This window comes from Neodiprion virginianus, chromosome 5, assembly GCF_021901495.1.
Source record: "Neodiprion virginianus isolate iyNeoVirg1 chromosome 5, iyNeoVirg1.1, whole genome shotgun sequence".
NCBI classification, from domain to species: Eukaryota; Metazoa; Arthropoda; class Insecta; order Hymenoptera; family Diprionidae; genus Neodiprion; species Neodiprion virginianus.
Window position 1 is genome coordinate 7081226 of NC_060881.1, and position 27848 is coordinate 7109073.

Genomic DNA, 27848 nt, shown 5'->3' on the forward strand with positions numbered 1-27848 from the left:
TTCCAATGGTGATTTTCAAGAAGGATGGCTTTTCAGAATACACACATGTCGGTATGTTTTTTTTATCACGGCTTACCAAATTTCAGACGATCTCAAAGGTGCGAAGTAACGATTTCAGCTAATCGTAAACGTTGCCAACTTAATCCTTATCGAAGATTCGCGTTTACACACTGAGAGAAATTGTTAGTTCCGGTTACCGTTCAGTCCTTAACTACTTTCATTTTTTACCATAATCGAAAAATATACTTCTAGGTAGAGAATGAAAATTAGTTTTCTAGCTGTAACCGGAAAGTCTAGTATCCGTTACTATTCTTTCTCGTTACGATCACTGTTGCTATATTTTCTTGCAAATGTTGCGAAAATTTAACGCTCGTGTAACGATAAGTTGACGTTAAAGCCTCGCTTAACTAAAAAAGTATAGTAAACTTCACAAACTTATTTTGCGTTTCGTAATTCCAACAATATTCAAACAGTTTTTTCAACGAGACAGCAGTTTCACTCAATTTTTCCAGTTACCGTAACAAATGAAATTTTTCTCAGCGCAGCGTTTAATCGGCGACTCGATGTTCCTTGGTTACGATTTCTGCATCAGGGTGGGTAGGTATAATCGCGGGGGTTGAGTCGATTACCTGCTCGAGTATCGCGGGACAAATTCACTGCCTCCGGATGCCAGATAGGTGATCTTTAATTCATCGATCCTAGGATCGTCTCACGATCAGCATACCCGCGGTTCCTCCAGGCTACACTGATCTGGAATGATCTTCAGCGATCTACATACGCTGGGAAGAACGTGCAGTGCAGCTACTTACCGTAGTCATGCGTCGTCGCTCCCGGCACGTTGGTTCCAATCTTGCCTCAAGCCAGAGCCAGACTGGCTGCTTATCTCTTGATAATTCTACGGTGACAGTTAAAGTTAACAATATCATATATCACAGCTGCAACGCCGCCGACGCCGCCGCCGTTGCTCTCGATCTGGATCTCTCGGCTCCGACTGCCTCCACTTCTATGTATGCATTTGCTACTTTCCGAGATTCTACACGCGATTAATTCAATCCAGATCCTTGGCATCTTCTTATGCCTGCCTACCAGCTAGGCTGCGATTCGCACGGAGCGCAGGAGGAACCTGTTGGAGATTAATTTTCCCATATCGATAATCTAGGTACAAGATATTTAATACGCAGCGAATACTTGTGCTAATTGGGAATTTAACAAACCGTTGGTCTGATCAGGTACGGGGGAGAATTAATTATCGTTCTTGATCTTGATGACGATCGATTCATTTCTACAGTTTTATACGATGTACGTACAGCGACTTATACCGATCAATTCCCAAGGATATAATTTACTTATCTTTAGATTTATTTCAGTGATTTCGCAGACTTGAATCGTGTTTAAAATTTTACTTTGTCACGCCCGCAAGTCGACTGCGAAGACTTTCTTGTTCTTGCCGTGCAGACTTTTGTAATATTACAAGGAGAAGACACACGTACGCGCGCATTGGGAAACGTTCACATACGACTCCGGAAATATTCGCGGTGGAATTGAAGCGTTAACACCGAGGCAACATAAACGTCTCTGAGATCTTGGTAATTTTAACGTGTTTGTATAATAGTCTCGGTGCAGGAATTTCGCGGTACGTTAAAGCCGAGGTGTCGCTGCGTATATACCCGGCTGTGTAGAGTCTTGTTTACGTGGGCATTAGAGTTCAACCAAGTACGTGTCGGAAACGATCTTGGAATGCCAACGTGCAGCAAAATTTTGCATAAATCTCAATAATCGCGCTTTAATTTCAACGGCGTTAGAGTCTTGCACACCGCTGCACTATTCGCGTTAAATTTTATCTCTCTTATTCCGTTTGTGCTTCAATGCCCTCGCTCTTTTATAAGCCAGATGCATTTTCTTTTACGCCCTGTTATCCCAGCTGATCCTCAACCATTCACTGCCCTGCAATTATGCACGAGATTATAATCTCGTAGCGTTTAAACTTGTGAAACACCTTAGGCATGATATTATCAATTATGCGCTTAAACAAAATATAGCGCATGCGAAAGAAACTTTGAAAAATTGTGACTCGAGTTCGTAGGTTCGGTTGTATAAATCTCTTATCAATAATATGGACGGAAATTTGAAGCCCGTGAATTTCGAAGGAAAAAAACCCCATCACTGATCATTTATGCGGACAAGTTACACAATTATTGTTTCATATCTTGTTAATGCCAAAATCGATCCGTTTGTCCAATTTTTAGGTAATCGTGGTTCTCTAAGTTCGCAAATACATTATCTATAATTCGTTCAGGGTTGCTTACTTACAAAACCAATTGTACGAAATATCGTTTTGACTTTAATTGTTACATTTATGCTTCGTGGAATAATGTAATAAGAACGTTACTAAAAATCAATCTTCAAAGAGTTTGTAAAGAACCAACGAAGAAACGAACGTACTTAAGAGATTCTTTGAACAGTATTAATTTTTTTCTCTTTGAACTCCGTCAATTCATTTTCAATTATAATTTTGTTAATTCCAGTTTTCGGCGGACTGTGCGAAAGAATATTCGTTGCGTGTTTGAACATATCGAACTTGATCGCGAACCAGTTTACACGTTCGATAATTTTTTTTTTTTCTCACGATTTGGCAATAATTCAAAAAACACAGAGAGCGCAGGGTAATTAAAGTCGGCGTGAATAGCGCAGCAAAAAGTGAACTCTCTCTTTGAGGCGAGTCGAAGGTAAATCGCGCGGAAAGATTTGCAGCGAGGAGGTGCGTTTGAGCAGCCCGGAGCTGAAGCCGGGGTCAGTAGAGCCGATCGGCTTATCCTAGGCCGGGTCATAACAGGCGTGCAGATCGAGTGCAATAAATACGCGAGAGAGGAGTCATTGCGAAGGTAGAAAAGGTAGAGAAGGTAGAGAAGGTAGAGCCAGCCTCGCCCCGCGGACTCCGTGGACTCCGTTCGCGGTCTACCTAAGAAGCCGAGAGGGCCGGCACCGTGAGTTATGCTTTCCATGGGTGAAATATAACGCGTATAACGCATACCGATCGCCGCGTTCACGTATATCCACAAGCCGTTTTGACTCACACTTCAACGTCGATCCGGTTAAGCCGCTGTCGCGACTCCGCGGGGCGGTGTCCGGGTTCCGAATTTTAAAAGTTCCGAAAGCGTCTGATTCCGAATTATATCGTGGCGAAACTCGAAGTGAAGATGTCGAATTTTGACGAAACAAAAAAGTTTCGAATGGGTGCACTGTGAAAAATTTCATTTGTTGGGGTGACTAGAAAAATTGAGTAAAACAGGTATGGTTAAAAAAACTGTTCGAATATTGTTGGAATTACGAAAAACGAGGTACGCGTAAACATTTGGCGCTATCGTCGATCCTTTTTTCAATTTCAATTTATCGTTGCACGAGCGTTAAATTTTCGCAACAGTCACAAGAAAATCTAGTAAGAGTGATCGTAATGAGAAAGAATGGTAACGGATACCAGACTTTCCGGTAACAGCTAGAAAACTAATTTTCATTTTCTACCCTGAAGTATATTTTTCGATTGTGGTTAAAAATGAAAATAGTCAAGGACTGAGCGGTGACCGGAACTAAAAATTTCTCTCAGTGGGGAAATTCGAAGGCTCGCAAGTTCCGAAATCCAAGATTCCGACAATTTAAGTTACGGTAGAGCAAAATTCCGAAAATTAAAATATACGCGTATGAGATTTTGACATATTCTCATTCTCGCACTTTCGGAACTTTGACTTGTCGGAGTTGCTCCCTTTCAACTTCGAGCGTCGGGTTTCGAAGCTTTGACGTATCGTCAAAGTTTGTTTTCTTTATTTCAAGTTTCGCTACCAAAGAATTCGGAATTTGGCACTTTCAAAAATGACTGTCCGAATAACGATTTATCGCGCATCGTTAAATCACATGAAATTTCATTAAATCAGTCAAACCTTTTCTTCGCAATGTTCGATCGGCATGTATATGCGATTGGTAAATTCAACAAATCATTTCTGTGTATCACGCGTGTACCGTCTCCCGAAACGCAAACCGCGATTTTAAGTACTCTAAACAAAGATCCTCCCTAAAATCGCATAGTTAGGTACAACATCAACGTCGCGGAGTACAACAATCTCATCACGAAGACACAGAGCGTCGGTAGGGTTTCCGATTTTCAGAGGAAAAAGTCAAACGACGGTACCAAAAAGGCGGCTGATTCGAGGCGATATGACTCAGCGTTTGCCGTTCGGGCAGGATCGGGCAGTGATTACACCTTCCTCACCTTCTTCGCTCGGCCGATACGGGATCGGAGGGTATTTAAGATGCCCTATTAAGCGGGGCTGGAGGCGAGTCGACACGCGGGTTGGTCCACGAAAGGCAAAACAACTCGAGCGACAAGAAACCCCGTACAACGTTCGCCCACCTACACACCTAAACACGCGATAGATTATCGGCGTAAGCGCCGCGGCGCTCGGCGTCGGCCCAATATTTAACGGTCCTCCGAACAATGCTTTCGCCTCCTCTTCAGGGGCAGCGGCCTTTTCTACGCCTCGCGCAAGAAGAGGATCGCCTCTTACGCCGTGTAAGAGCAGCATGTCAGCGTAATGAACACGAGCCGAGCCCACCCGCGGATCCTGGAGGCGCCAAGGTTGAAAAATAATTCCAACCCTCTATTGTCTGCGGTGTGGTGCGTTGTGTCGTACACGTTGAAAGATCGAGCTTACTCTCGCGGCTACGGAGCTTTCCTTACCTTATTCTCGACTCGCTCTTTTACTCCTACGAAGATAAAGAGAGCTGCGAGTGCTTCTGCATACGCGTGCGTGTCTGCGTGTGTGTCCGTGCCCTACCGTTCCTCCCTGTCCTCATTTTTTTATTCACACACGCGCACCCGCAAACGTAGCTTCGACACGGTTTCTTTTTCGCTTATTTTTCGCACTATGACAAACGCCAAAAGGACGCGTACGAAGCGAACCTCGGGGTATTGTTTGGCGGGCATATTCAACCGTTCTGCACAGGTTCATGACTACCTTCACGCGGACAACGGATAACCCGCGTATGATTTAGTGGCTTCTGAAGAGAATGCGCGTCGTCGCGAAATATCCATTCGCCTTTCCTTATACCTGGCGTACCGGTCGTTATACGGTAGGCGCTGCGTCTGAGGGTGAAAATATTTCATACGCGCATGCCTCTGACATCGTAAATCAATTTTTGACGCACTTCCGTTACGCCTACGTAGGTCAGGTGGGTTAGATTTTAGTCACAGTTATCGTAAAATTTTACGACTAAGGTATCGCGAGTAATCGGCACTCTTACTTGTACGTATTTATTGTACCTACACTCGTTACCGTTACGTCAAGTGTAAATGGACTTCCGTAATATACTTAAGTACCAATGTTAATCGATCGCTAATTTTTTACTTATCATTTGGAACATAATTTTGGGAAACGAAACAGTTGCAGCGTAAGTAGGTATAAACGAACTCACGAGCGTACGTAAGTATGTATATCGGGCAGATATCGAATCGGTAATACTTTGCGGGGATATCGAAACTTCGAGTGTAAAAGTATCGCTGTAATAAACAGACCGTCTTTATGCCCGAGTGCGGAATATAGTTGGCAGGCTCACAGATAGCCTGCAGGATTGCGACATCAATATGTGATCACTTTACGTTCAATTGATGACTACGATATTACACCGAAGGACGATTGCCGCAGCTGATTCTCCTTTTTCTCAGCTTGCAAGTTGCCGTTGACTCGCTTATATTGAGTTCTCAAGATAATCAGATGCGCCGTGAATAAATGAATATGGTGTAAAATACCTGAAATACGCTGTTTCAATTTCCCATATAACGATTCCACGGATTCGAGCTACCTTCGCTTTATACACCAGACGTGCGATACTCGGACGCAATTATCTTCGGTCCTTTCGACAGCCGCGGGTGCCTTTAAACATTTTCTTTCTTTTCTTACTCGACGTACAGTTGACGCAAAAATTTTACCGATATTGAAAGTATTTGAAACGGTATATTCTTAAAGTTGAGATGAATTTGAAACTCGTGAATTTCAAATGAAAACAGGTAGATTATAAAATTCTATCTTCTTGCTGCTACAAATGTACACTGGTAACTGACCAACTTTCACGAATTATAATCTAGCACATTTCGTTCATGAATGAATTATCTACAAATCGCTTGGCATGAAGTTTCAACCCCCCGTTTCTCTGTTTTCAAAGAAAAAAGGAAGTTATTGTAAACACCCCGAAAATGAAAATTGAGTTTTCAATTTCAGCGGTAACGAATCGAAAGTCATACTTCCAAAATTTGTAATGGTGGATTCATTATAGTGGTTCAAAATTTTTTAAATCGTTACACTTTCATGTAATACGGTATCTGAAGACTTTAAAATCGTCATTAACGATTCTGAATTTGTAGTTCAAAATTCTAATTATTATTTTTTTTCTCTGTGAACTGGAATCCTGCAGTGTGAGAACGGGAAGTTCGAAAAATGGATCACCGTCAGTTTAAAGCCGCTTGTTTTCTTATAAATCTTACGTACAAAATGAAAATTCGATATATCAACGGTAGAACTTATTCTATCTAATATTGTACCAAATTCATTTCAAGAAATTTCTTGACAGTGGATTCACGATTGAAATAAGCTGTTTTCAAACGATTCTTCGGAACTTCCGAATGTTAATTGCAGCTTTGTTATTTTATTCCTCATGGATGATAAAATTCAACTCATCAGTTCTAGGCTCCTGGGAGCTTTCATCGACTTGTTTAACGTTTTTCTTTTTTCTTTTTTTTTTGTTTTTATCCACTGTACCTACCCTCGATGAATTCTAAATTACGTCGGCAGTTGAGTCATCGTCGATGCTTCTCGCACCACGCGATAAAAGTAATAATTTTCTCTCTAATTCCGGCGTTGAAATTTTGCGAAAATCATATAGACGCAAGTCGGAGCCTTCCGGCGGCGTGGATGCAGCTCTTTCGAATCTCCGAGAGACACGCGCCTCTCGCAGCTTCTTAGAGCGCAGCTGAGCCTCGGGGCTACCGGTCTTGCATCGATAATCGGCGAAACAGTGGGAATCATCCATCACACGCCTCTGCACCTATCCGCGTCAGACCAGATAACTCTTATTAATGCTTCCCGATCCTTTCGTGATATATTATATATAATATACGGTGTGCGATATCTACACGCATCTTGACTCTGTCGGTTGCCGAGGAAAATAGGTTTCACGAATCGTGCTCATTACGAGAATTCATTGCCGAGTTTGACGAATGAAATATTAATGTTTGATTCGATTTACGAACGATTCGAGTAGAGTGTTTTCAAATTAATTTCGGGAGCACGATCAAACCAAATCGTGATCAGTTTCGGAGATATTTTGTTATCTAGAGAAGAATGGAATAAAAAAAAAAAAAATGCGAATAGTTGACAAGTGCAACGATTCAAGTATACGCAATTAAAATTAAGATCACAACAATTACTAAACATAATTTGACTTGTAGCGTCAATCATGTGGTGTAATTCTATATATTCGATAGTGTATTTCTAGCAAAACGACCGTGTTAAATATTGAAAACAATAGATGGTGACTAAGGTTCTAAGAGTGAATAAGAAGTGCAAACGAATAACGTCAAATTATGATAAAAATCGATCGGAATATCATCAAAATCAAAAGGCAGAATGAATAGATTCTTGCTTCGTAACGAATAAGTCGCCATTATTGCCATATATTTGCAAAAAATCTTCACGATACAATTTATGAAAGTTAAGTCAATCTTAAGAGAATTTTCTTTAAAAATAAAAGAAATTTCGAGATAATTTTAAAACATAAAACCCGAGGGAAGACAATCTTCACTTGAGAATTTTCAATGTTGTACATTTTTTTAAAACAATCAACCCGAAGTACGAATGATCGAATAAACGACTGAACGCCTTAGATTATACATGGATACAATTTTACGCACCATTTTTCTGCCTTTACCATAAAAAAAGACGAGCAGCTAGGACACAGAAAATAAAATGTCATTAAAAAAACTTTTAAACACGGTAAAACTATTGTTGTAATTAAGAAAATTTATTCTTGATCAGTGTGTTTTTTTTTTTCAAGAAATGCTGGGGTGGTTTTGAACTCCTCGTTTCTTTTATTTACAAGTTTACAACCAATACGAAAGAGAAAGAAAAAACGTGATTAAAAACGGAGTTCCACGTTATAATATTCGAAGGTCCTCAATTATCTCGGCACGCAGGCAACTTAGCCGCGTAACGCCTTCGGTTGAAAAATAATACAAGTAGCGTCGAATAATGAGGGAGGCCAATTACTCGCTCGTATGAGTTCTGTGCGTACGAACCGACTGCGGGGTCTTACACGGGGTGGGGCGTGTTTTTTTCTTCTCTGTTTGCCCCCCTCCCTCCCCCTCCTAAATTGGCGTTTTTCTTTTCATCACCCCCTTTTCTCCGAGCGCCGGTGTTAATGGCTCTACCGCTGCTGAAGGATGTCCGAGGCTTTCTTCTGCGAGAATACGGAGGACGATTTCCCGGGTCGTTTAAGTAATCGTAGCTGCCACTGCCGCTTCTGCTTATTCCGCTTTTGCTTTTGCTTTTGCTTTTGCTTTTGCTCGTTGCACCGAGGCAGCTCCTTCTCTTCATTCCTGTAGCAGTATGCGCGAGACGATTTGTGAATTGCGTTTCTACTTAACTTAATTGGTGATGGTATAACGTTTCTTATCTTCTCGAGAAAAGAAACCTCGAACCCCTCCGCCGCGATTATTCCTCTTTCCAACCACCGGTCACGTTATGTTCCACGCACGCATGCTCGACCCAATCGGGACACCGATACCCCCGATACTCGGTGATACTGTAATTGGGATTTATTCGCTACGATCCTTTCGGTAATTGAACCTGGTAAACCTCGCTGATCCACCGATTAACGTTGCTCACCTTATTTTCTTTTATATTATTTTTCACATAATTGGTCCTCGCGCCGCGTGTCTTTCTTTAACGTTTTTTTTTTTTTTTTTTTAATCTCTATCCTTGAATCGTTATCTTACTTTTTCTTACCTCTACGTACCTTAGGCGCATACAAAATCACCGTTTTGTTAGCTCATAAATAGTACATTCATATTTAATCACTATAGTTTTGTAACGATGATTTGAAACCGTCTCGATGAACTCGTATACGAATCGAGTTCGAGGCGTGTCTTCAGCTCGTTGACGTAGCTAACATTTTTCATATTGTACTATCGCGTTGCCGAGAGCAATTCGATAATTTTCTCATAATCGCAGAAAACATCGAGCACGAGTTTCTATATCCAAAAATTACTTCAATTCTGTGCCCAGTATACACGAGAATATTAACCAACTGGAAATTGAAACGAAATTATGGCTCCTCTTGTCCTGGAAATGATCGTTCATAGGTTTCGTCTCAACTGCTGGGACAGGAAATGAAGAGATAGAGATAGCGAAGGCCTAGAGCGGCATAGCATGGCATACAGGCATCGGGTTGGATGGGCACGGGTCTGGCATTGCGATTGAGTGAGAAAAAACGTGGGAGCGTCCATAAGACTTTGTATTTTCCATCGTATACGTGCGGAGGGTATAGCCTCTCTCTGGAACAGCCACTGCCCCGCAAATCGACGGAGAATCTATCCGCCATATCTACCGTGGACCGACTACTCCTCGACTCCGCGGTGCAGATATACCCCGACCTGCAGCTTCTGCAGCTTCTGCAGCTTCTGCTGCTGCAGTTGGGCCCAATTAGAAGGAATGCAACCCGAGAAGGATGAGTGTCTCACGCTGTGATTCGTATGCGCGTCGCGTGTCTCGTGTCCCACTGATGCCTCGTACACTCTTCGACGTCCTTAAGCGGTCCTCACAACGACGTCCCACTATATTACCGATCATACCGATCCCCTATTCTGTGTATCCACCGATCGATACTTGGATCGATCCGTCTTTTTGTCAGCTGTGATTCCGGTACGATTGCAGGCAGGTACTCTTGTGCTTTTATCTTGGTATTCTTTTTTTTTTTTCCATTTCGCATCTTCAGGGGATCTTCGAAGAGGGAATCACCGAAGGACGAGGATCGCGATCTGATCTCGTCGTTACTCTTCTATCTTCTCGGCGAAACTGGATCTCACCTTTGCTTCTCTCGGATGTCGAGAGATATTCGGTGTGAGCCTGTACCTTAAAATTCTAACAGCAGGAATTGATAGGGTTCGATTTGCTGCCGAGCGGGTATGCGATATACGTATACTGACCATCGCGACGTGCATGGTCTTCATTGATGATAGGTGTGTATATATGTTGCTCATACGAACCATTCATTACATCGGTTTTCTTTCACCGACGAGTATCTCGAAGAGTGCGGGACCGGGGTAAAGGCGGTGCGGTGCCACCGTGTCTGCCGTTCGAGTATCTTCGCCACGAAGATTCAGTTAGCGTGTGTCTCGGGATCGGTGAAACGCTGTCGGACGAAGGGGATCGTCGTCCCCCCAGACATTTGCCACGCGCAAAAACTCGGCCGAAGATTTGTCCTTTTTTTTTTTCATCGCTCGTTACCTTGTTCCCCGGGTGGATTCCGGGGTGGCTGATGCGGGACACGAGCATCGAGAGTACGGGTAGGTACTCATCGGCAAGAAACGGCGAGTTCCCAAGTGATTGCACCCGAGTAGCAGCCTTCTCGTTCCTCCAGGTTCGATCAGCTAGGTTGAAACGCGGTGATGCGGTTCGCCGGGTTTAACCTGGCAGCATCTGCAGACATGGCGAGGAGCGACGTCAGAATGCGGGGAATCTTAAGTGTGCTTAATTAAAGCATCAGTACACTTTGTACAGGCGAGCCGGTTTCATTAAAACTGGTATTTGACTAGCCGATTATACACCCGGTTCACCGGACCCGATCCACCGTGTAATGTGTATCTGTAACATATACGGATGTAGGGGAGTATTTTTCAACGAAAAAAACTCGGTAATACATGCGTATAACGGAGGAGAGCTGAGCTCTTCTGACAGGCGATGGATCACCGCAAACTCTGTCTGTTACTTCCAATATCGATCTTTTTCATATCGCCGCTGAGTCTGCGTAAGTTCGTTATATATTTATAGTCCGGAAAGCGAAGGGTATTCGTATTATAATTGCGATCAACTTCTTCTTCAACCTTTATTCCCGTCACTACAACCTGGCAATCCCAACGCCATTTTCACCGTCACGCATGACGATTATACAGCCTGATCATCGAATGTTACCGAAGTAAGCCAACCTGTTTTGTTTCTGCGTGCGTTTGTGCGCCGAAAATACGAGGATCAAACCGTTTGTGAGAAATTCTATGCCACTTGCTCGTCTGGAATCGGTTGAACCGTCCTTTAGCTACGAGATGCTCGTATTAGTCCGCTTCTTTTTTGGTAGACTCGCAGAAGACTTCGATTCAAGGAAGGTAGTAGTTCCACTGTGCGAAGTATGTTGAGAGAGGGAAAAAAATCAATAAATAATAGCAAAGAAAAAAAAAAAAAAATCGTCGTGTCATGTCTGGCAGATGTAAATCTCCGTTATGCATATTTATAGGGAATTAAACCCCTCGAGACGTGAGGAATAAACGAAAAATAAGGAAGAGAACAGAAATGTGCAAGTCAATATCAATCTATTCGAGAAAAACGTCAAAGCGAAGAACGCCGCTGACGGTGAGAGCTAAAAATGATCGTAGATTCAATTATAAAAATAAGAAATTAATGCGTGACCGAGCGTTCGTTCATCGACCGAATTGATCGTCTGCGGTATTGAAATCGCAAATGAACATCGAGATCAAGCTCTTTCGCATCAACGAACCATGTAAGTTATTTTGCAAGTTTATATACAGATTCAGGTCACGATTTGATCGTGGCCAATCGCTCGGCCAAGTTTCACGCAAAACTTGCACAAAGCTGCAACGAAAAAAAGCGATCGTCAAACTGGCAGGTTAAATATCACTTCTAGGCGAAGACAGCCGCGAAGGCACGAAGAGGATCGATCGATACGTGGGCACTCTTCCTTCGATCGATCTGAAAGGATATACGAGTAGTTTACTCTGGCGCAGGCTAAAGAGCGAAGTGCGCGAGGAGGAACGGATTTCATCGAGTACGAACCCTGGGGGGATAAAAAATGGCACAAGATGGCGTCCGACGTGACGAGCAATTGGCGATTGCACGTGCAACGGCGGCTGGCAACGTATAATCTGGCTAAACTACGCGACCGGATTGATTCCTGGCATTGGCCTATCATAAATTTCTTCAGAACCCGTTGTTAGAGTGTCACGTTGTACCCAAGGAGGAACCCCCCGCATTACTACAGGCATAGTCCGGGGATCGCCGTGCCCCATGGAAAGCCCATAGTGACCCCTGAGCAAATACTATTCAAACCGAACCTGCGGTAGTCATTGAATGGATAATTCGCAAACGCTGCAGAACCAACGTTACTGACATTCGCAGCTGTTGCGAGATACGTTTCGCGTTATATTTAAACTGTTGCAGAAAGTACAGAGAGAGATCGATTCTTTGATGTACTTAATGGATCCAAATCTCCGCGCGCGCAACGAACTAATGTTACGTATTTTATACGGATGAAATGTGCGTCAATCGTGAGCTAAGAGATGAGATCCAAATGCGCATAACTAGTTTAACGTGCTTTTTAGCGCAAGCAGGTGACGGAGGCCAGCTGCAAACAGAGAGAAATTGAAACAAAACAAATGTGAAAAGGCAAAGGAGCCGAGGAAGAGGTTCATCTCGTGCGAGAAGTCGCGTATGTAGCTACAATGCGTACCATATCTCAGTATTAACCGCGTTCCGTGTTACAAGACGTCTGAGCAGAGAACGCGGGACTTTAATGCCTTAATCCTCTTACATCTAGGCAGCGACACGCCCGACGAAGTTTATCATAATTATTGGCCAAACTGTCCGCGCCGTGATATATGCATGAATTATTATAGCAATGCTGCACATGGGTACTTATACGAGGACTGCGCAAGTAGGTATCCTGTGACTTTGTGATATATCGATCGGGAACAAGACTTGAGGCAAACCCTGGTTCGGTTTTCTTTATTACAATTCTGCAACATTGGCTCGGCCAACCTTCGGCCGCCATTCTGCTCGCTTTTGCAGCTCGAAGCTCGACTGCCGTGTTGTAAGCGTTTCTCACATCTTTGAAATTTTCAACCTTCCACAATTTCCGATTTTAAACCGACGATTTCTCACGATTCTCGACGAACGTTCACAGTTGTGTCTGAGGTTAATTTAGACGAGAGACTATTCACTTTAGGAATCGGTTGGAAATCATTAGATACCTGCACTGTTCAAGCTATATTCTTTAACCGTAGAAATCGGTGAGAAGTCGAACGAATTCGAACGGATATAGGGATCATTTGAAAGTCAGTGGAAGTCAAGCTAGCCTTCAACTTTGGAAGTTGCTTAGAAATAAGTGAGAAGTCGGCTTCGAATTTTCATAGGAATGAATCACTAGGAAATCAGTGAAAGTCAAGCTACTCTTTTAACACTGGAAATCACTATGGTATCAATGAGAAATCAAGCTATTTCTTGATTGTTGAAACTCACTTGGAAATCAGTGAGCAGTAAAGCTATTCCTTTAACATTTGAATCACTTCGAAATTAACGAGAGGTGAAGCTATTACTTCAACATTGAAAATGACTTGGAAATCAGTGAGAAGTCAAGCTATTCCTTCAACGTCCGAACCACTTTGAAATAATTGAGAAGTCAAGCTATCCATTAAAATTGAAAATCACTCTTAAGTAAGTTACGAATCGTTGGTGGAGATTCCGAAGTGCAGTTTCCAAGTAAATACCACCTCGAATTGTATTCGCGGGTCAGTTTATACGACAATTACTGAATCCTGGATCTCCTTATTCTTCTCCTTCCTTCGTCGCGGATGGTCAAAGATGGATCAAGCCGAATGGCCCGAAGGCATTGCATAACGGCCGAGGCGCCGATTCGATCGGCGAGTACGTGGCACTTATACGTCCGTACACGCACGTAAACACACACACACACACGGATGCCTATATCGCGTGGGCACAATTCACTCCATAACCCGTGGCAATAGCTGTATAGTCATACCGTGGTATAGGTATAACGCCGCATCGATAGAGAATTGCGATTCCGTGCGTGGCTTCAATTAGCTGGCAATAACAATGCAATAAAATTTAATGCCCAGCCGATGGTTCGCGACAGTTTCCTGGGCCGATCGGCGTCGGTTGGGCATCGCGGAATCCGTACATACGGACGTCGGCGTGCCGCATCGGTGACCCCGACGACCGATCTCCGTCGACGTAGACGTCGCTCGTGGGGCCCGGTGCCCGGAGGCCTCGCCGTCCGAACATCCATAATGCATCGGTTTTCCTCGCTTAATTGGAGACCGCGGACAGATCGATGTTGATGTTGGGGCTGGCTCTCCGGCTAAATTATTATAACCAGCGTTTACTTAGTGAGCGCGATCGCGGCGATGCGATGCGATGGAATCCGCGAACTAGGATGCGGCGGACGCTGTTCTCGGACGCCGCGATTGATCGACGCGTAACTTCTGATCTCTCTTGTACCGTCAACCCCAGGCTTCGCGGTCTACTTGCCCTTTACCGATCCTTCGATCCTCTCCGTTATTACATACAACGCAGAGCTTCGTACCGCCGATCCGATATTCGCGGTCTTTGCTCCGTTTACGCGTAAATCGACCAAGACGCGAATTTGTAATATTCGGAAATAAGAGATCGATGCGATCGGTAACTCGTGCGAATCCGCATCGACGATTCAACGGTACCAGTCTTCTTGTCGTCATTTGGATAGGCCGTGTCGGGAAACGGGAGACAAACGATATTTTCAACTTTTGAACCAGGAATGAAGAGTATGGATGAAACGTTGGTGAATTCTGTCCGTAGGTCAGAGCTCGAGCGACTCTGTCCGCGGTGCATTGCCGGCAGATCGTTTAAGACTCCCGTAAATCTCGGGCGTTTCGTTTCATGAATATCCGTGCCGGCGAAACGTTAAATAGCGAAATTTATCGATTTTTGACCGTCGCGCTACCGTGCTTAGTGTCCTTAGAGAAGGCATCATCGTTACACCGATGTGTCGAGCCTGGGCACGACGTCTGTGTATATTGGAACCGGTTCAGTCTCGAGATTGTAACACCTTTTCAACCGTCGTTCTACCGTCGTTGAGTGACCGACCTCGCCACGTTAAACGTGTCCAGTTTGATAATATTTTCGGACGAGCGACGTCGGATCGGCAGGAAGAGCTTGACGTTTGTTATTGATTATAATTATCCCTAGATCGAGTCAGCAATAAATAACGAAAATTCGGATCACCCGAACACGTGCAAAACTCAGCGGAAATATCCCATGGGAATATTACGGTCAAAGACGTACGTACGTGTACCCGTAACCCGTGATTAAAAATCTACGTCACAGTTCGAACCAGGCGTTGAAAATTCTTTCGGCTCACCGTATTGCCTTCCGGAATCCGCAGGCTCGCGGTGTCGGCTACATTATTTTTTTAATTTTTTTTCCTATAAATCGCTCCCAACGACGTCAAGGGGGTGAGGTCAGGTATTGGAGCGAGCTCTTGGGAAGAAGGTGGGTTGAATTTATCGCCCGATAAAGTATTGCAGAATGCGATATTTCACTCATAGACCGCCCGTACCGAGTGAAATAGGGTAAGGTGGGCACAGCCGGCATACCGCGATACTATTACCGGTCTACGGCTAAGGTTCGAAGTATAAATCGGTAGAGCCCTGGCATTGTGCGCCGGATATATACACGACGTAAGTATCCGCGGGGTGCTCCGAGCTGGCTGAAGCTTCTGATGGAAACCGCGGAAAGAAACGTTACGCGCGAAAAATCAAACTATTCTAGCATTGTGTCTGCTGGTGCAGGTTAGGTTACAGCTATTCCCACTATCGGGTCGGGTGAATATATCTTCCGGTAAACCGCATCCGAGCAAAGGCGTAAAGCTCCGACATTGCGCAATTTCAGGGTGGACGCGTTACGTGGAAAACGGAAAAAAACGTGGAAATGTCAAGGTATTTTAAAGGGGTCATGGGCGATTCGGGTATTTTTATTTTGGTCATGGAAAGAATTGAAAATATTACTTTTCTACCTTAGGAATTGGAGTAGAAATGAGTTTTTGGGCTAAGAAATTTACTTTTTTACACTATATCTTATTGCAATTCGAATTGGATTTGAACCGAATGTAGAATTAATAAGCTAAGCGTGTCAGGTTTTAGTAACTTACTTGAATTGGGAAAATGTCACGCAATTTTTTATTTTTTTTTCCCCAAATTTGTGACCAGCCTGACAATTCATACTAGTTAAATTCACGAGCTAATGAATTGAATTTTCATCGAGGATTGAAATTATTCGAATAGATTTGAAAATCGACGGTGGATACGATGTGTCACGGATAAATCACGTCAATTTACCTTGTGTTTCGGGACGCACGTTTTTCTCCGGAAGTGTTTCATACTCTTGAAACACGTTCAACGTGTAACACATTCACCGTGGAGTTTGTGACGTTGAAAAAAAGAGCCCGGGAAGCGGCGATAATAATCTTAATTATCAATATATCGAAAAGCAATTGGTAAACCAGTAAATATATAAGCAGTAGACAAGATTGCCCGGTTAATGATAGTCTGCTTAATAAGGATAGTCCCTCATTGTGCGCGAGCCAGTATCTCTCGGTATGGGTAGGTATAGGTTCAGGTATGTGCCGTGGTATAATATAACCTATCTCGTCTATACCTCTGCATGAACATAATTATTATGAAATACTCGAGCATCGATACTTGAATCACTCGGACGTGCCTCTGCTTAGCTATCGATGATCGCAGACGCCGACGTCGTTTCTCCATACCGGCATCCTGTACGGACCTCATTTATTTATTACAGAAAAGTTTGCCCGCTCATCCCAGACCGCGGCTTCCTATTTCCTACAATTAAGCCTCTGTGCTCGTGTACGTTACAGGTATACACACTTTTACACTACCGTGAAGGCGTGTGTTCTTCTGATCTAGTGATCTACTACATCCAGAGATAGATAGAGAGAGCAATTTGCTTTAAGAGCTGATTTGCGACTGTCGGATTGTTTCTCGAGGTGTGGAGAGAAATTGTGAATGAAAAATATTAGTAACCACTAATTTAGTACGATTAACCACATCTTTGTTCACCTGTTGCCGCTGTATGAAATAAAATGCCTTATTTTTATTTTTATTTTTTTTTATATTCAAGTCGAAAATGTTACGCTAAATGATGAAAAAAAAAATATGCCGTCCAACTTTCAGCTTTCAATATTATTATTTAGACGTGCGTCATCGCGATTTTCTATTTCTCCAAGGATCTTAAATAATTTTGGAAAGAGTAGATTCATCGTAAAATAATAAGAGACCTTGTTTGTAGAGCTTTCGGTTATCTACGACAATACGTTCAGGTTTTATCAGTACACGAATGCGTTGACGTGTTATAAAATTCCAATGTTAAAAAAAAAAAAAAAGAAAAATTTCCTGTATTATTTGAACGGGAAATAGAAAATCGCTACGAGGCACTTCTAAATATCAATATTAAGAGCCGAAACTCGCACAGCATCTTTTTCTTCATAATTTCAAACAATATTTTCGGTCTTGACAAAAAAAAAAAAAAAAAATAAACTGGTTTCAAGGAGAACATTTTTGGTTAGTATTTTCAACTTCAGCAAACGGTGTTAAATTTGAGAATTTCCTTAGCTACTTGCATATTTTTGTTAAATAGATAGCTGTCGGGAAGTGAAGCAGGAATCTGACTGATCTATTTTTTGCCTAGACCGTAATTTTTCCACACTCGTCCGTGTCGAAATTCGAAAACCGTGGTTTTTTCGATACACACTAATATATATACATACACTAACCGTAACTAACGCTGAGTTATATTATATTTCACCTGGTAACTCGGTGAATATGTATATAAGATAATTGCGGTACGGTAGTGAATAATTGAAATGTACCAAGTTAACCGGGCAGAGACTCTCTAATTGTTCTTCGGGTTCGCGTAACGTTGTCGTAATATCAGGTGTACACAGGCATGCACATGCAGGCAGAGAAATCCATCATTACACGGGCGTGTAAAAAGCCGGCTCCGATGTCCAGAGGGCCTTCCCAGGTTACGGCTTAATTTTAATAGCTTTTTAATAACGCGTCGATATAATTCCAATGAATAACATCACATATTTTTCGAACCAATTTCTCTCGCTATTCGCCTCGGACAACGTCAAGGGACACGTGAAACGGTGATTTGGAACAGCGTTGCCCGCACAATTACAGACCCTAATAATTCCTTTCTGCAACGAACACTGAGAAAAATTTCATTTGTTACAGTAACTAGAAGAATTCAGTAAAACAGGTATCGTTGAAAAAATTGTTTGAATATTGTTCGAATTAGGAAAAACGAGGCACGCCTAACCATTTTGCGCTATCGGCGATCCTTTTTTGCTAATTGCAACGCAAAATCAGTTTGCGAGGTTTACTCTACTTTTTTAAACTATATTTTTCGATTGTAGTAAAAAATGAAAATATTCAAGGACTGAGCGGCAATCGGAAATAAAAATTTCTCTCGCAATGAACTTCGAACGACTGTAAAATCGTTACAATATTTTATAAAAATACGATAATAAAATATACCGATATCGGATACCGAGTCGGCGATAAGAATTCCGCGTAAATTAAAATCCTACGTACCCACACGTTTTACGTTATTACTTGGCGTCGCACGAATCGAATCCGGTCGGTATTGAAAATTAATTTAGGTACAAAGAGACGGCGGCGATTTGATGAGCGGGTCCGATATCGGAGCCTGGAGCTAGCTGCATAATGAAATCTAAACGCAGGCTGCCGGTGTACGTAACAGGCGAGTCGAACGAACTAGTTTTCTCCGTTTAACGTCAGGGAAACGGAGAACAGGTTGAAAGGTACGCGGGAATACACGCCCGGATGATGGAGGACGAGGACCGTATTTAACCGTGAGGTATTTAAGAATCTCCGTATTTCTACGGGATAAGGCCCCGGGCTGTTTGTATTCGTAATCGCTACTCGCGGAGGCAGGAACCGTTTGTTTTAGTCGGGCCTTAGAGGACGAGGAGGATGATAGCCGTGCTTGGGTAATGACAAGGTTGACGAGTACTTTTTCACTTGACGTAACCTTTTTCATCGAGCTCGTCGCGCAACGCAACGTTAAAGCGCGTCGGTTTGCAGCGTGCTGCAACTCGATCTGATTTTAATTAAGCCTCGCGATCAGACCTCGCCGGCTGATATTTCCGAGAGGGTCGTTTTATTCCGCCTTTGAGATTACACGTGCACACTGTAGCCAGGATCATTTCCCGTATCCTGCCTGCCTGCCTGCCCGAGTACCGGGCAATTCGGTAAATTATATGGGCTTTGCTTACGCGGCTCATCGACGACGATTCGAAAGATTCATCCAAGGTGCAAACCGCACGCTGCTGTCCTTTTTCACCCAATTAGCTGCTTCCTCTCGCGTGTATTCGTACCAGACTGAAAAACTCGTTTCCGAGTGAGCTTACAATTTAACCTCCGAGTCGTTCCGCGAATCCAAAGTTGGAGGCTTCTAGGATTACAACAATTTAGCGAGGTATCGCCTCCTCCTGTAAGGCTGACTCGACAAGCTCGGATCCCGTTTGCTCGGGTTATGTTCGCTACGGCGAACGTTAAACGACGCAATCAATACCGTATAATGAATGAAAAAATTGACTTTGATGTCTACACGCCCGGTGAAATATCATCGTATAACAGGTTATCGACTAGTCGGGTTTCAGCAAATTCTCTTAAGATCGGTGAAGAAAAATTCTTCGTTGTCGGGCGATGAAAATTAACGGGGGTAACTAGTCTGACGATAGCCGGAGCACCCGTTTTAAATTATTTAATTGAATATTATACCCGTATCTCGGTTTGGTTTTACGCGCTGATTCAATTAATTATTCAGACGTCTGCTGTGTAAAGTAATTGGCTTAATCGATGCCGATTAACAATAAAACTCTCAACAGCGTACGGTGATAATGATAATGTACGGTGAAATTTATCCCGATAGGAATATCGCGTCGTCGACAAGCGAGCGAAGAATCTAAAATCAGACTTTATACCGTCGCATAAAAAATAATACCTGCCCGTATCCTCCTTGATTACCCTCGAGGATAATAACGGCTAATGAGAGAATTTGTCTTCCAGCAATCTGAAGTGATCTGCGATATCTCTCGATTTATAGATCGGTTTCTACAGCTGCACTTGTTGTTACGTTGTGAAAATTACTTACCGAGTCAATTGCACGAGCGATTAAATGAAAAGTAAAATAAAAAAATTAACATCGATTCGACGATCAAGAGAAATTTTGCGCGTCTGGAGAATAAGATGCTCGAAGAGTCTTAAAATCGTTTCGAACTTAGCGTTAGCAAATATTGCCGATTTCTAAATCGCGATATCTTACAAAGTGCGGCATCGCGTATCAAATATCTTTCCACATTTCTTTCTCAGTTTTTTATCCCGCCGAGTTCTGCCGGCAGGATCACGTCATGACGACAGCCTCGCAACCCGCCTCTTGAAAATTAACTCAACCGCATTGCTAATAAACTTGCAGGTTGAATCGATATTCTATCGAGAAGCTTGGATATAACATCAAATGGATTTGGCCTAATATGCTGCAGCCACGTTCTCTGAAGTTATGAGAAAATTATTGTTATTAACGGAATCGAGGCGGCTGGAGAATTACACGTAAACATTGTACACAATTTCGACTTTAACACATCCCGGCTGATTCGATCAAATTCCGTCCGGCTACGTGCCTTGGAAATTGTTCTTCTTTTTCTTTATTTTTTTTTTTTTATTTTTTACTACATCGACACGTTATTTGAACGAATAAAAATAATTTACGTCTCGTCACTGTGCAGCTGAAATATCGTACCGTTAGGTATGCTACTTGTATTTCTATAATTTAATGTAGATACCCATATTTATGCGTACGTAACGCACACGCCATTCACGCGTCCGAGATTCCAATGCACTGGTTTTCCTTTTTCGTCGCTTTCGGGTATTTCACGTACTTATTCGATCCCCGGCGATAAGCGATCTCGATCGCGACTGGACAAGTTTATTTTTCCCGTTTTATCACGCTTATTCTTTCTCACTTTGATATTGTAACACGTATATAATACAAAAAAATAATGAGAAATACGAAAACCAAAAGGAGGATTATCACGCATATCATATACCGCCTTGCGATTCGAAATTGATTCATCTTCGACATTATACCGTAAATTATAGGCCCGATTCGATTAACCGCCGACAGATGTCGATCCGTTAAACAAACTTCGATAAATCCACGTATGGAAATAATACGACAAGTGAACATTTTTGGTAACGAATTTGCGTCTTCCGGTAGATCCGCAACGATGCAAATTATCTCCGTATTCGTTCTTCGTACAATGTCGCGGATTATGTGTGTAATATATTATTTGCCGGCACGTCGTTTCGTAAGTTTGAAAAAAGAAACAAAGAAAATAAGAAACGAATTCCTGCACTCATTCCCGCTTCACGATATACGAATCGCCTCGATGCTGTGGGCTTGGAACAAGTTTCTTGATGCCTGGAAGTGCAGGTGATTCCGTGGGTGTGTGGCGATCCGGCGGTAAATGTTACGCCTTCAATCGAGGTTTAGATTGGCAAAACTCGGATCTTAAACTCACCACGGTGAATATACTCGGTCAACAGCGTCCACCGTATACCGGTTTCTCTTTTTCTTCTTCTTTATTTTTTTTTTTTTTTTGGTTTTGTGTTTGTATATTTTTTTTTTTCTTTCTCTCGGTTACAGTCATTGAAAAACGGGATGCGGAGATGAAGCCGGAGGACGGAATTCTCTGTTTGACAGCTGGTTTTACGACAGTGATTCAAATATCGAGATTGCACACCCTGCACATATACTGTAGGATTTTCCATTCATTCGAGAAACATACCTCGATATATTATTACGGACGAAAATCAAATGATCCGCATCTTGCATGGTCATGAATAATTCTGGGGTGAAAATTATTCCGATGAAAATAAAAAATCGTGAAATAATTTCCAAGAGCTTCCGATTGAGACGCTTGCTCGGCTGATGTGGGAGGAGCTCAACCTTCTCAGTTTCACAAGATTATGAACTATATTTTGCGTTTTTCTTTTGATTTCTTTGCTTTTACGTTTCACGGAACGGATTCAACCGTGCAACTGCCGATCAGACCGCGAGACGATCAAGAGATCTATAAAAGAGAGAAGGACAGGGAAGTCTTGTTTAGGTGAATCGATTCCACCAAGCTGGCTATGTCCGGGATATTCACGCGCTTCTTTTCAGAAGCGATTTTAATCCTCCGTTGGTCAACGCGTACGAAATCGTCCAGTTTGACTTGATCGAAAACTTTAGCTTAAATCGATCTTTCATTTTTAATTAATTTCTAATCATTAAATTGCTAACTGTTTTCTTAATCCAACTGTCGGAATGTGAAAATGAAACCTCAAAGTAGGTACTTAAATTGTTAGGGTGGTAAGTTTTTACTTTTAAGTGGGTAAAAAACAGCTGTAGACTAATTCGTGTGCGTCAGCCAACGGTGTGTAAAAAAAAGCACGTGGCCAATGGAGGGTTAAAGGTGGTCGACTTGCGTGACGAGGAACGGTCGACCGGCTCGAGGGGCGATCTTGAATCCGAGGATCGTTTTCTTAGCCGATAAAGAGAGAGAGAGAGAGAAGACGAGAGAAGAGAAGGGGGAATTTTGAGTCGCGAGTCGATCGAGTCTCTTCGGCGAACGCATTGGCAACGGTCAAAGCCTGGGGATGTTTGTAAATTCGATTGTAATTAATTGCACAATTAATAGGATTGCCATTCGAGATTTTGTAAAAATCCTGCATATACAAATCGGATAGTTTCGTGCGAAATCCCGTTTTCTCGATTTTATTCGCCTCGATTTTGATACTCGTAATGAAAAGACGTAACGGTCATTCAGCTAATAGTGCAGAGACTTGTTACGAGGATTCGTTAAGTGGACAGTCTAGTCCAAAAGTGTCAGAACAGACAAATTAAGAAAGAGTGGCTTTGAATCGGTTTGATAAGTTTTATCAGAATATCGTTCCTTCGGTGTAGAAAATATTCTATCCCGTAAATTTTGATCGAAACAACCGTTTGATAACGAACGATCCGTGAGGTACAAATACCTCTTTTTATTCGTAAATAATAATTATCCATATTACTCGCTTTGCCACAGCCAATTGAAGCTTTCGATAAAAATGAACGCAAGTTCAGGCGATTTGTCAACGAAAATTAGCTACCATTGATTGAAATTTCATTTCGATATCTTCAATAAATTTGTCGAAAATCGAACACTTTCCGCTCAAGTTTGTTAATTTTTTTTCTCACACGTTTCTCCGTATCGAGGGGACGTAACCTCGGCTCAGCACTTGTTCGCTCTCAACTCGGCAATACTTTCGTATGAAAATCGTTTTGCCTTGACTGTACACGCGTGGATAAATCCTTAACGTAAGATCGAGGAAGGAATCTCCGTGAAACCACAGCTGGATATCTGACGTAGTTATAAGAGTGACAGGGCCTGCTAATGATGATTGATGAACCTTCTCGCTAGAAGACAACGTTCGCACTGCAACTGTGCGGAATCGCCTATACATATACGCTTATATGTGGTATATATATATGTATACGTATATATAGTTCACCGGATAGGTTGGAACTTGAGGACAGCGGGACATCGGTATAATTACCATGGGAAAAGAAACGGTTTATTGAATTGTCCGAGTCCTAGTGATCCTCGTCTCGTTGTCCCAGGAGTCGAGAGGCGTCTATAAAGACGGAGAAAATTTGGCGCAAGAAGAATGAAACGAAGGCTCGGGGGCCGGAAGAAAAACAATTTATGCTGGTTCAATTTATTGCTACAGGTATACACTTAATACACGTCTCATGCGAATTGAGCGTATATATATATATATATTATATATATATATGCGACCGTGAAGACGTTGACTTGCGCGGCATTTTTTTTTTTTTTTTAATATAGCAAAAAAAAAAAAAAAAAATACAAATTAGATAAATAAAAATGCAAAATTTGCCAATTTATTTTGCCGTCCAAGCGTTCGTCGCAAACGCCGAGCCCGTTAATTTGAAAGAATTTGCATAAATCAAGCGATCCCGACGGGTAATTGCCGACTAGGCGAATGCTGTCCGATCCTCTGCTTTATAGACGCGTCTACTGGATGTCGCGAGAATTTTTTTCACGTTCGCGAAGCGCGTGATCCAGGCGCCTCGGCTGCAGCCTCCGCATCGTAAATATATAATTTCTATGATAATCAAACGTTTATCCTCCGTTCGATCGTCAGATCCTGCGATTTTTCCTTCCCTTATTGCTCGGTTTTATTACGAGTAAAAAAAAAAAAAATTTTGTTCACCGCTTATTACCGCGATCCTCGAGGTTATTCCGTACATTATAATTGGCTTATAGACTCTCGTGAATCATTATAAAAATTGAACTGATTACGCGTTATAAATTCGAACGACAGGTGTGTCGGTGTGTGTCGTGTAGGTAACTGTATATCATAGTGTGCGTGTTAGTGCATACGATATGCACGAGTACAAGGATCAGCAGTTAAACTTACGCATTCGCCACGCGACGGTCGGATGACACTTTACGATCCTCCCCTGGACCTCCGCGGAGAATAAAATGGCTGCGGTCGGCGGTAATAATCCTGGAAAAATAAGTAACCTCGATTTTAATTCATCCGTGAGAATGACGAGCGCGATGTAAATTACACACACCAATTGTTGTATCAAACGTCCTGAGTATAAATGCTTAAAATCGTAATGAATTTATATTTAATGCGTTGAAAATTGTATATTTGAAATTATAACGGAGATCGGATGATTGTCCGGAAATTTTCTCATCTCATCACGCAACTAGCTCCGCAAATGCGGAACGAGACGACGATCGGGACTGGGGGACGTTTACGTCGTCTTTTAATCAGTATGACAAGAAAATTGATTCGAGAAACGTATCGGTTATCAGACCTGGTATTACACTTATTCATCGCAATTATTCCGCAAAGTTTTGCCGGGGTCCCCCGGATCACGAGGGATCGATGATCCATTGGTCTGCAAAAAAAAAAAAAACTTGATTCTCCTTATTATTATTGTATATAATTACAATAAATTTGATGCTCTTGTATCGAAATATAGCAATAAAAAATATGTACGACTTATACTTTTTACGTAATGTTTTTTGCAATAAAATGCTATATTTCCTCACAAATTATAATAAAACTCTTGTGATAGCAACGATATTTATGAAGAAAAGCTGTAAAGTAGAAAAGTTTAAACGTTAAAATCGTGAGAAAATATATCTTCTGGTATAATTCTAGTTATTACGCAGTTTTCTTTCTTTTCACGAAGTCACAACCAGAACTGGGCAATCGCATACATTGGCTCTACATACATTTCAGAGGTGTGAAAACAGCGTTAAGACGATATCTTTCTTTCTATTTCTATCATGGTTTTGTATGCACTTACATAAAGACACTATTTAAATAGGCGAAAGCTGTGTAAATGCAAAAACAGAACACAACGAATTCTGCATTTTGCACAATAAAAAAATCATATAACGTAATTTATACGTCACAGCAAAAAATGGAAAACATGTATAGATTCGGGAAATTAGAACCTTTATATCTGTAATATTTCATTTGAAGGAGGATTTTGTTGCAGACCTGTGATGATCGAGCGGCTCGGAGGTTGCAGGTACACTGAGAGAAATTTTTATTTCCGGTTACCGCTCATTTCTTAGCTATTTTCAGTTTTTACCACAATCGAAAAATGTAGTTCCGGATAGAAAATAAAAATTAGTCTTCTAGCCGTTACCGGAAAGTCTAGTATCCGTTAATATTCTTTCTCATTACGATCACTGTTGCTAGATTTTCTCGCAACTGTTGCGAAAATTTATGTTTTGTTTAATTTTTCCAGTTACTGTAACAAATGAAATTTTTCTCAGTGTACGTGTACATACAATATGAGACGTAGATACGTACATATACGGTAGAATAAGTGCATTGCCCGCTGGAGTTGTATCTCTGCTCTTGATTGTAACGCCGTAAGGAGTCGTCTCTCGATTAAAATTACCGATAAAGAGGACTCGCAACGCGGAGCGAAAAGATATATACACGTAATATACGTATACACGTAGACGCAAATGCATCGGGATCCGAACACAGCTGCGGATGCCTTCTAGCCAAGCGCAAAGTCGAGAGACTTGGCATTCTTGCTCTCTTATGCCTTCGCAGTGGGCGTCCGTATGATTGAAAAGAGGTTTATTTGCCAGTCGTTCTCCACAGAGACTCCGTTCAATATTGCGCCTCTCTCGCTCTCCTTACCCCCCGTTAACGCAACCGGATAAATTCATCTCTGTGTCTCTCGGTGTCGGTGCAGCCTATAAGCTGTAAGCCACATTATAGGTGACTCCTAGCGCCTATTCAGCCGCGTCGATCAAGGATCGATAAGATATTGCGCGCGGCCGGCAGGGATTAGGGATCAATAAACTCCGATCGAGATTATTGCTATCCGCGTTTTTCTTCTTGACCTGAAAAAAATGATCGTCCGGTGGCATTTTTCTCATACCCAACTCAATTTTCCTGCATCGTTACCGATCGTTGCTCTACCGCGCGTCACTTCCGACGCAACGAATCGATGATCATCGAATTATTACGCTATCCAACTTTGTACCCAAGCGGGGATTCATTCGCGATTATCTTCGACTGCATGGGCGTTTCACTTCGGATGATAAACAATAACTATAAACCATCAACGTGCAAACTCGAGCCTGCCCGGACCAAGAACCGTTTAACGAGACACTGCATAAGTCAACCCCGGGTGCAGCCGGCTTGACTTCGTCGACGCCCCGCAGCCGCGTGCGGAACGCGAAACCAGACCTAGTTAGATTTTATAGCCTTCCCTCTTTCAATCCTTCACCGTTTCTTCCGGACCGCTAGAACTCCGATACATCCAATCACCATGAATTTCAATCTTTCTTCTCTCACGTTACACCTCATTTTCAATCCTATCATTATTTTCGTTTCAAGAGTTTCAACCTACATTTATCGCCCGCAATTGCATTCAAATAATATCGTACAATTTTCACCTCTCGACATACTCGTGCGCTCTCAGAAAATTAACGGTGTCGATAAAAGTTACGTTTAACACCGTATTTCCAACAGTGTGAAACCTTGACAAAGATTTCACCGAATTTCGATCAACGTCGAGGAACTCGGAAATCGCTTTGCCGCGAAATAATGTTGGATTGACAGCAAAGAATATTCTATAAAAGTCGACAACGAGTTTTGTTTTTTACAGTATATGGGAAATCCTTGATACGGTGAAATCGACGTTCCCATGACGATTCCGGACTGGGTAAAAAATGTATTTTTTCCTTTTCCCCGTTCGATTGCGGCGAGCTTTTTGCGGGCATATCGATCCTCTCCGCGAGCGAGTTGAGTCTGTGATGTACATGATCGAGGGGTGCGCGGATCAGAAAAGCACCCGCCGAGCGAATGTTCCCATGAGAATAAGGAATGCCCGGCATTCGTCTCAGCAGCGTCGTATTCTTGGCATTGTAGCTCACAGCTCGTCGATTGCGGTTTCTTTATTTTATAAGATTCTTCGCTCTTTGTTCGAGATCGTTAGTCAGCGGCTAGATTTTTATATTGCAATTTGCCAAAGCTTCTACCTATATTTCTCTACGCAAAGCTGTCACTCTACGAGATGCAGCGAATACCAAGGCCG

At 42.4% G+C, this 27848-nt stretch overlaps 1 protein-coding gene and 1 long non-coding RNA gene across 2 annotated transcripts in view; one reads left to right on the forward strand and one right to left on the reverse strand.

Moving 5' to 3' along the window:
* Positions 1-27848, forward strand: part of LOC124305689 (protein cortex-like) — a 237579-nt gene that overhangs the window by 38761 nt on the left and 170970 nt on the right. The gene's annotated exons all lie outside the window — the stretch shown is intronic.
* LOC124305696 (uncharacterized) overlaps positions 1-27848 on the reverse strand; it is an 81058-nt gene that overhangs the window by 12610 nt on the left and 40600 nt on the right. Inside the window, exon 2 of the long non-coding RNA XR_006908416.1 lies at positions 24680-24769. This is a non-coding gene — a long non-coding RNA (uncharacterized LOC124305696). The remainder of the gene's footprint in view (positions 1-24679; positions 24770-27848) is intronic.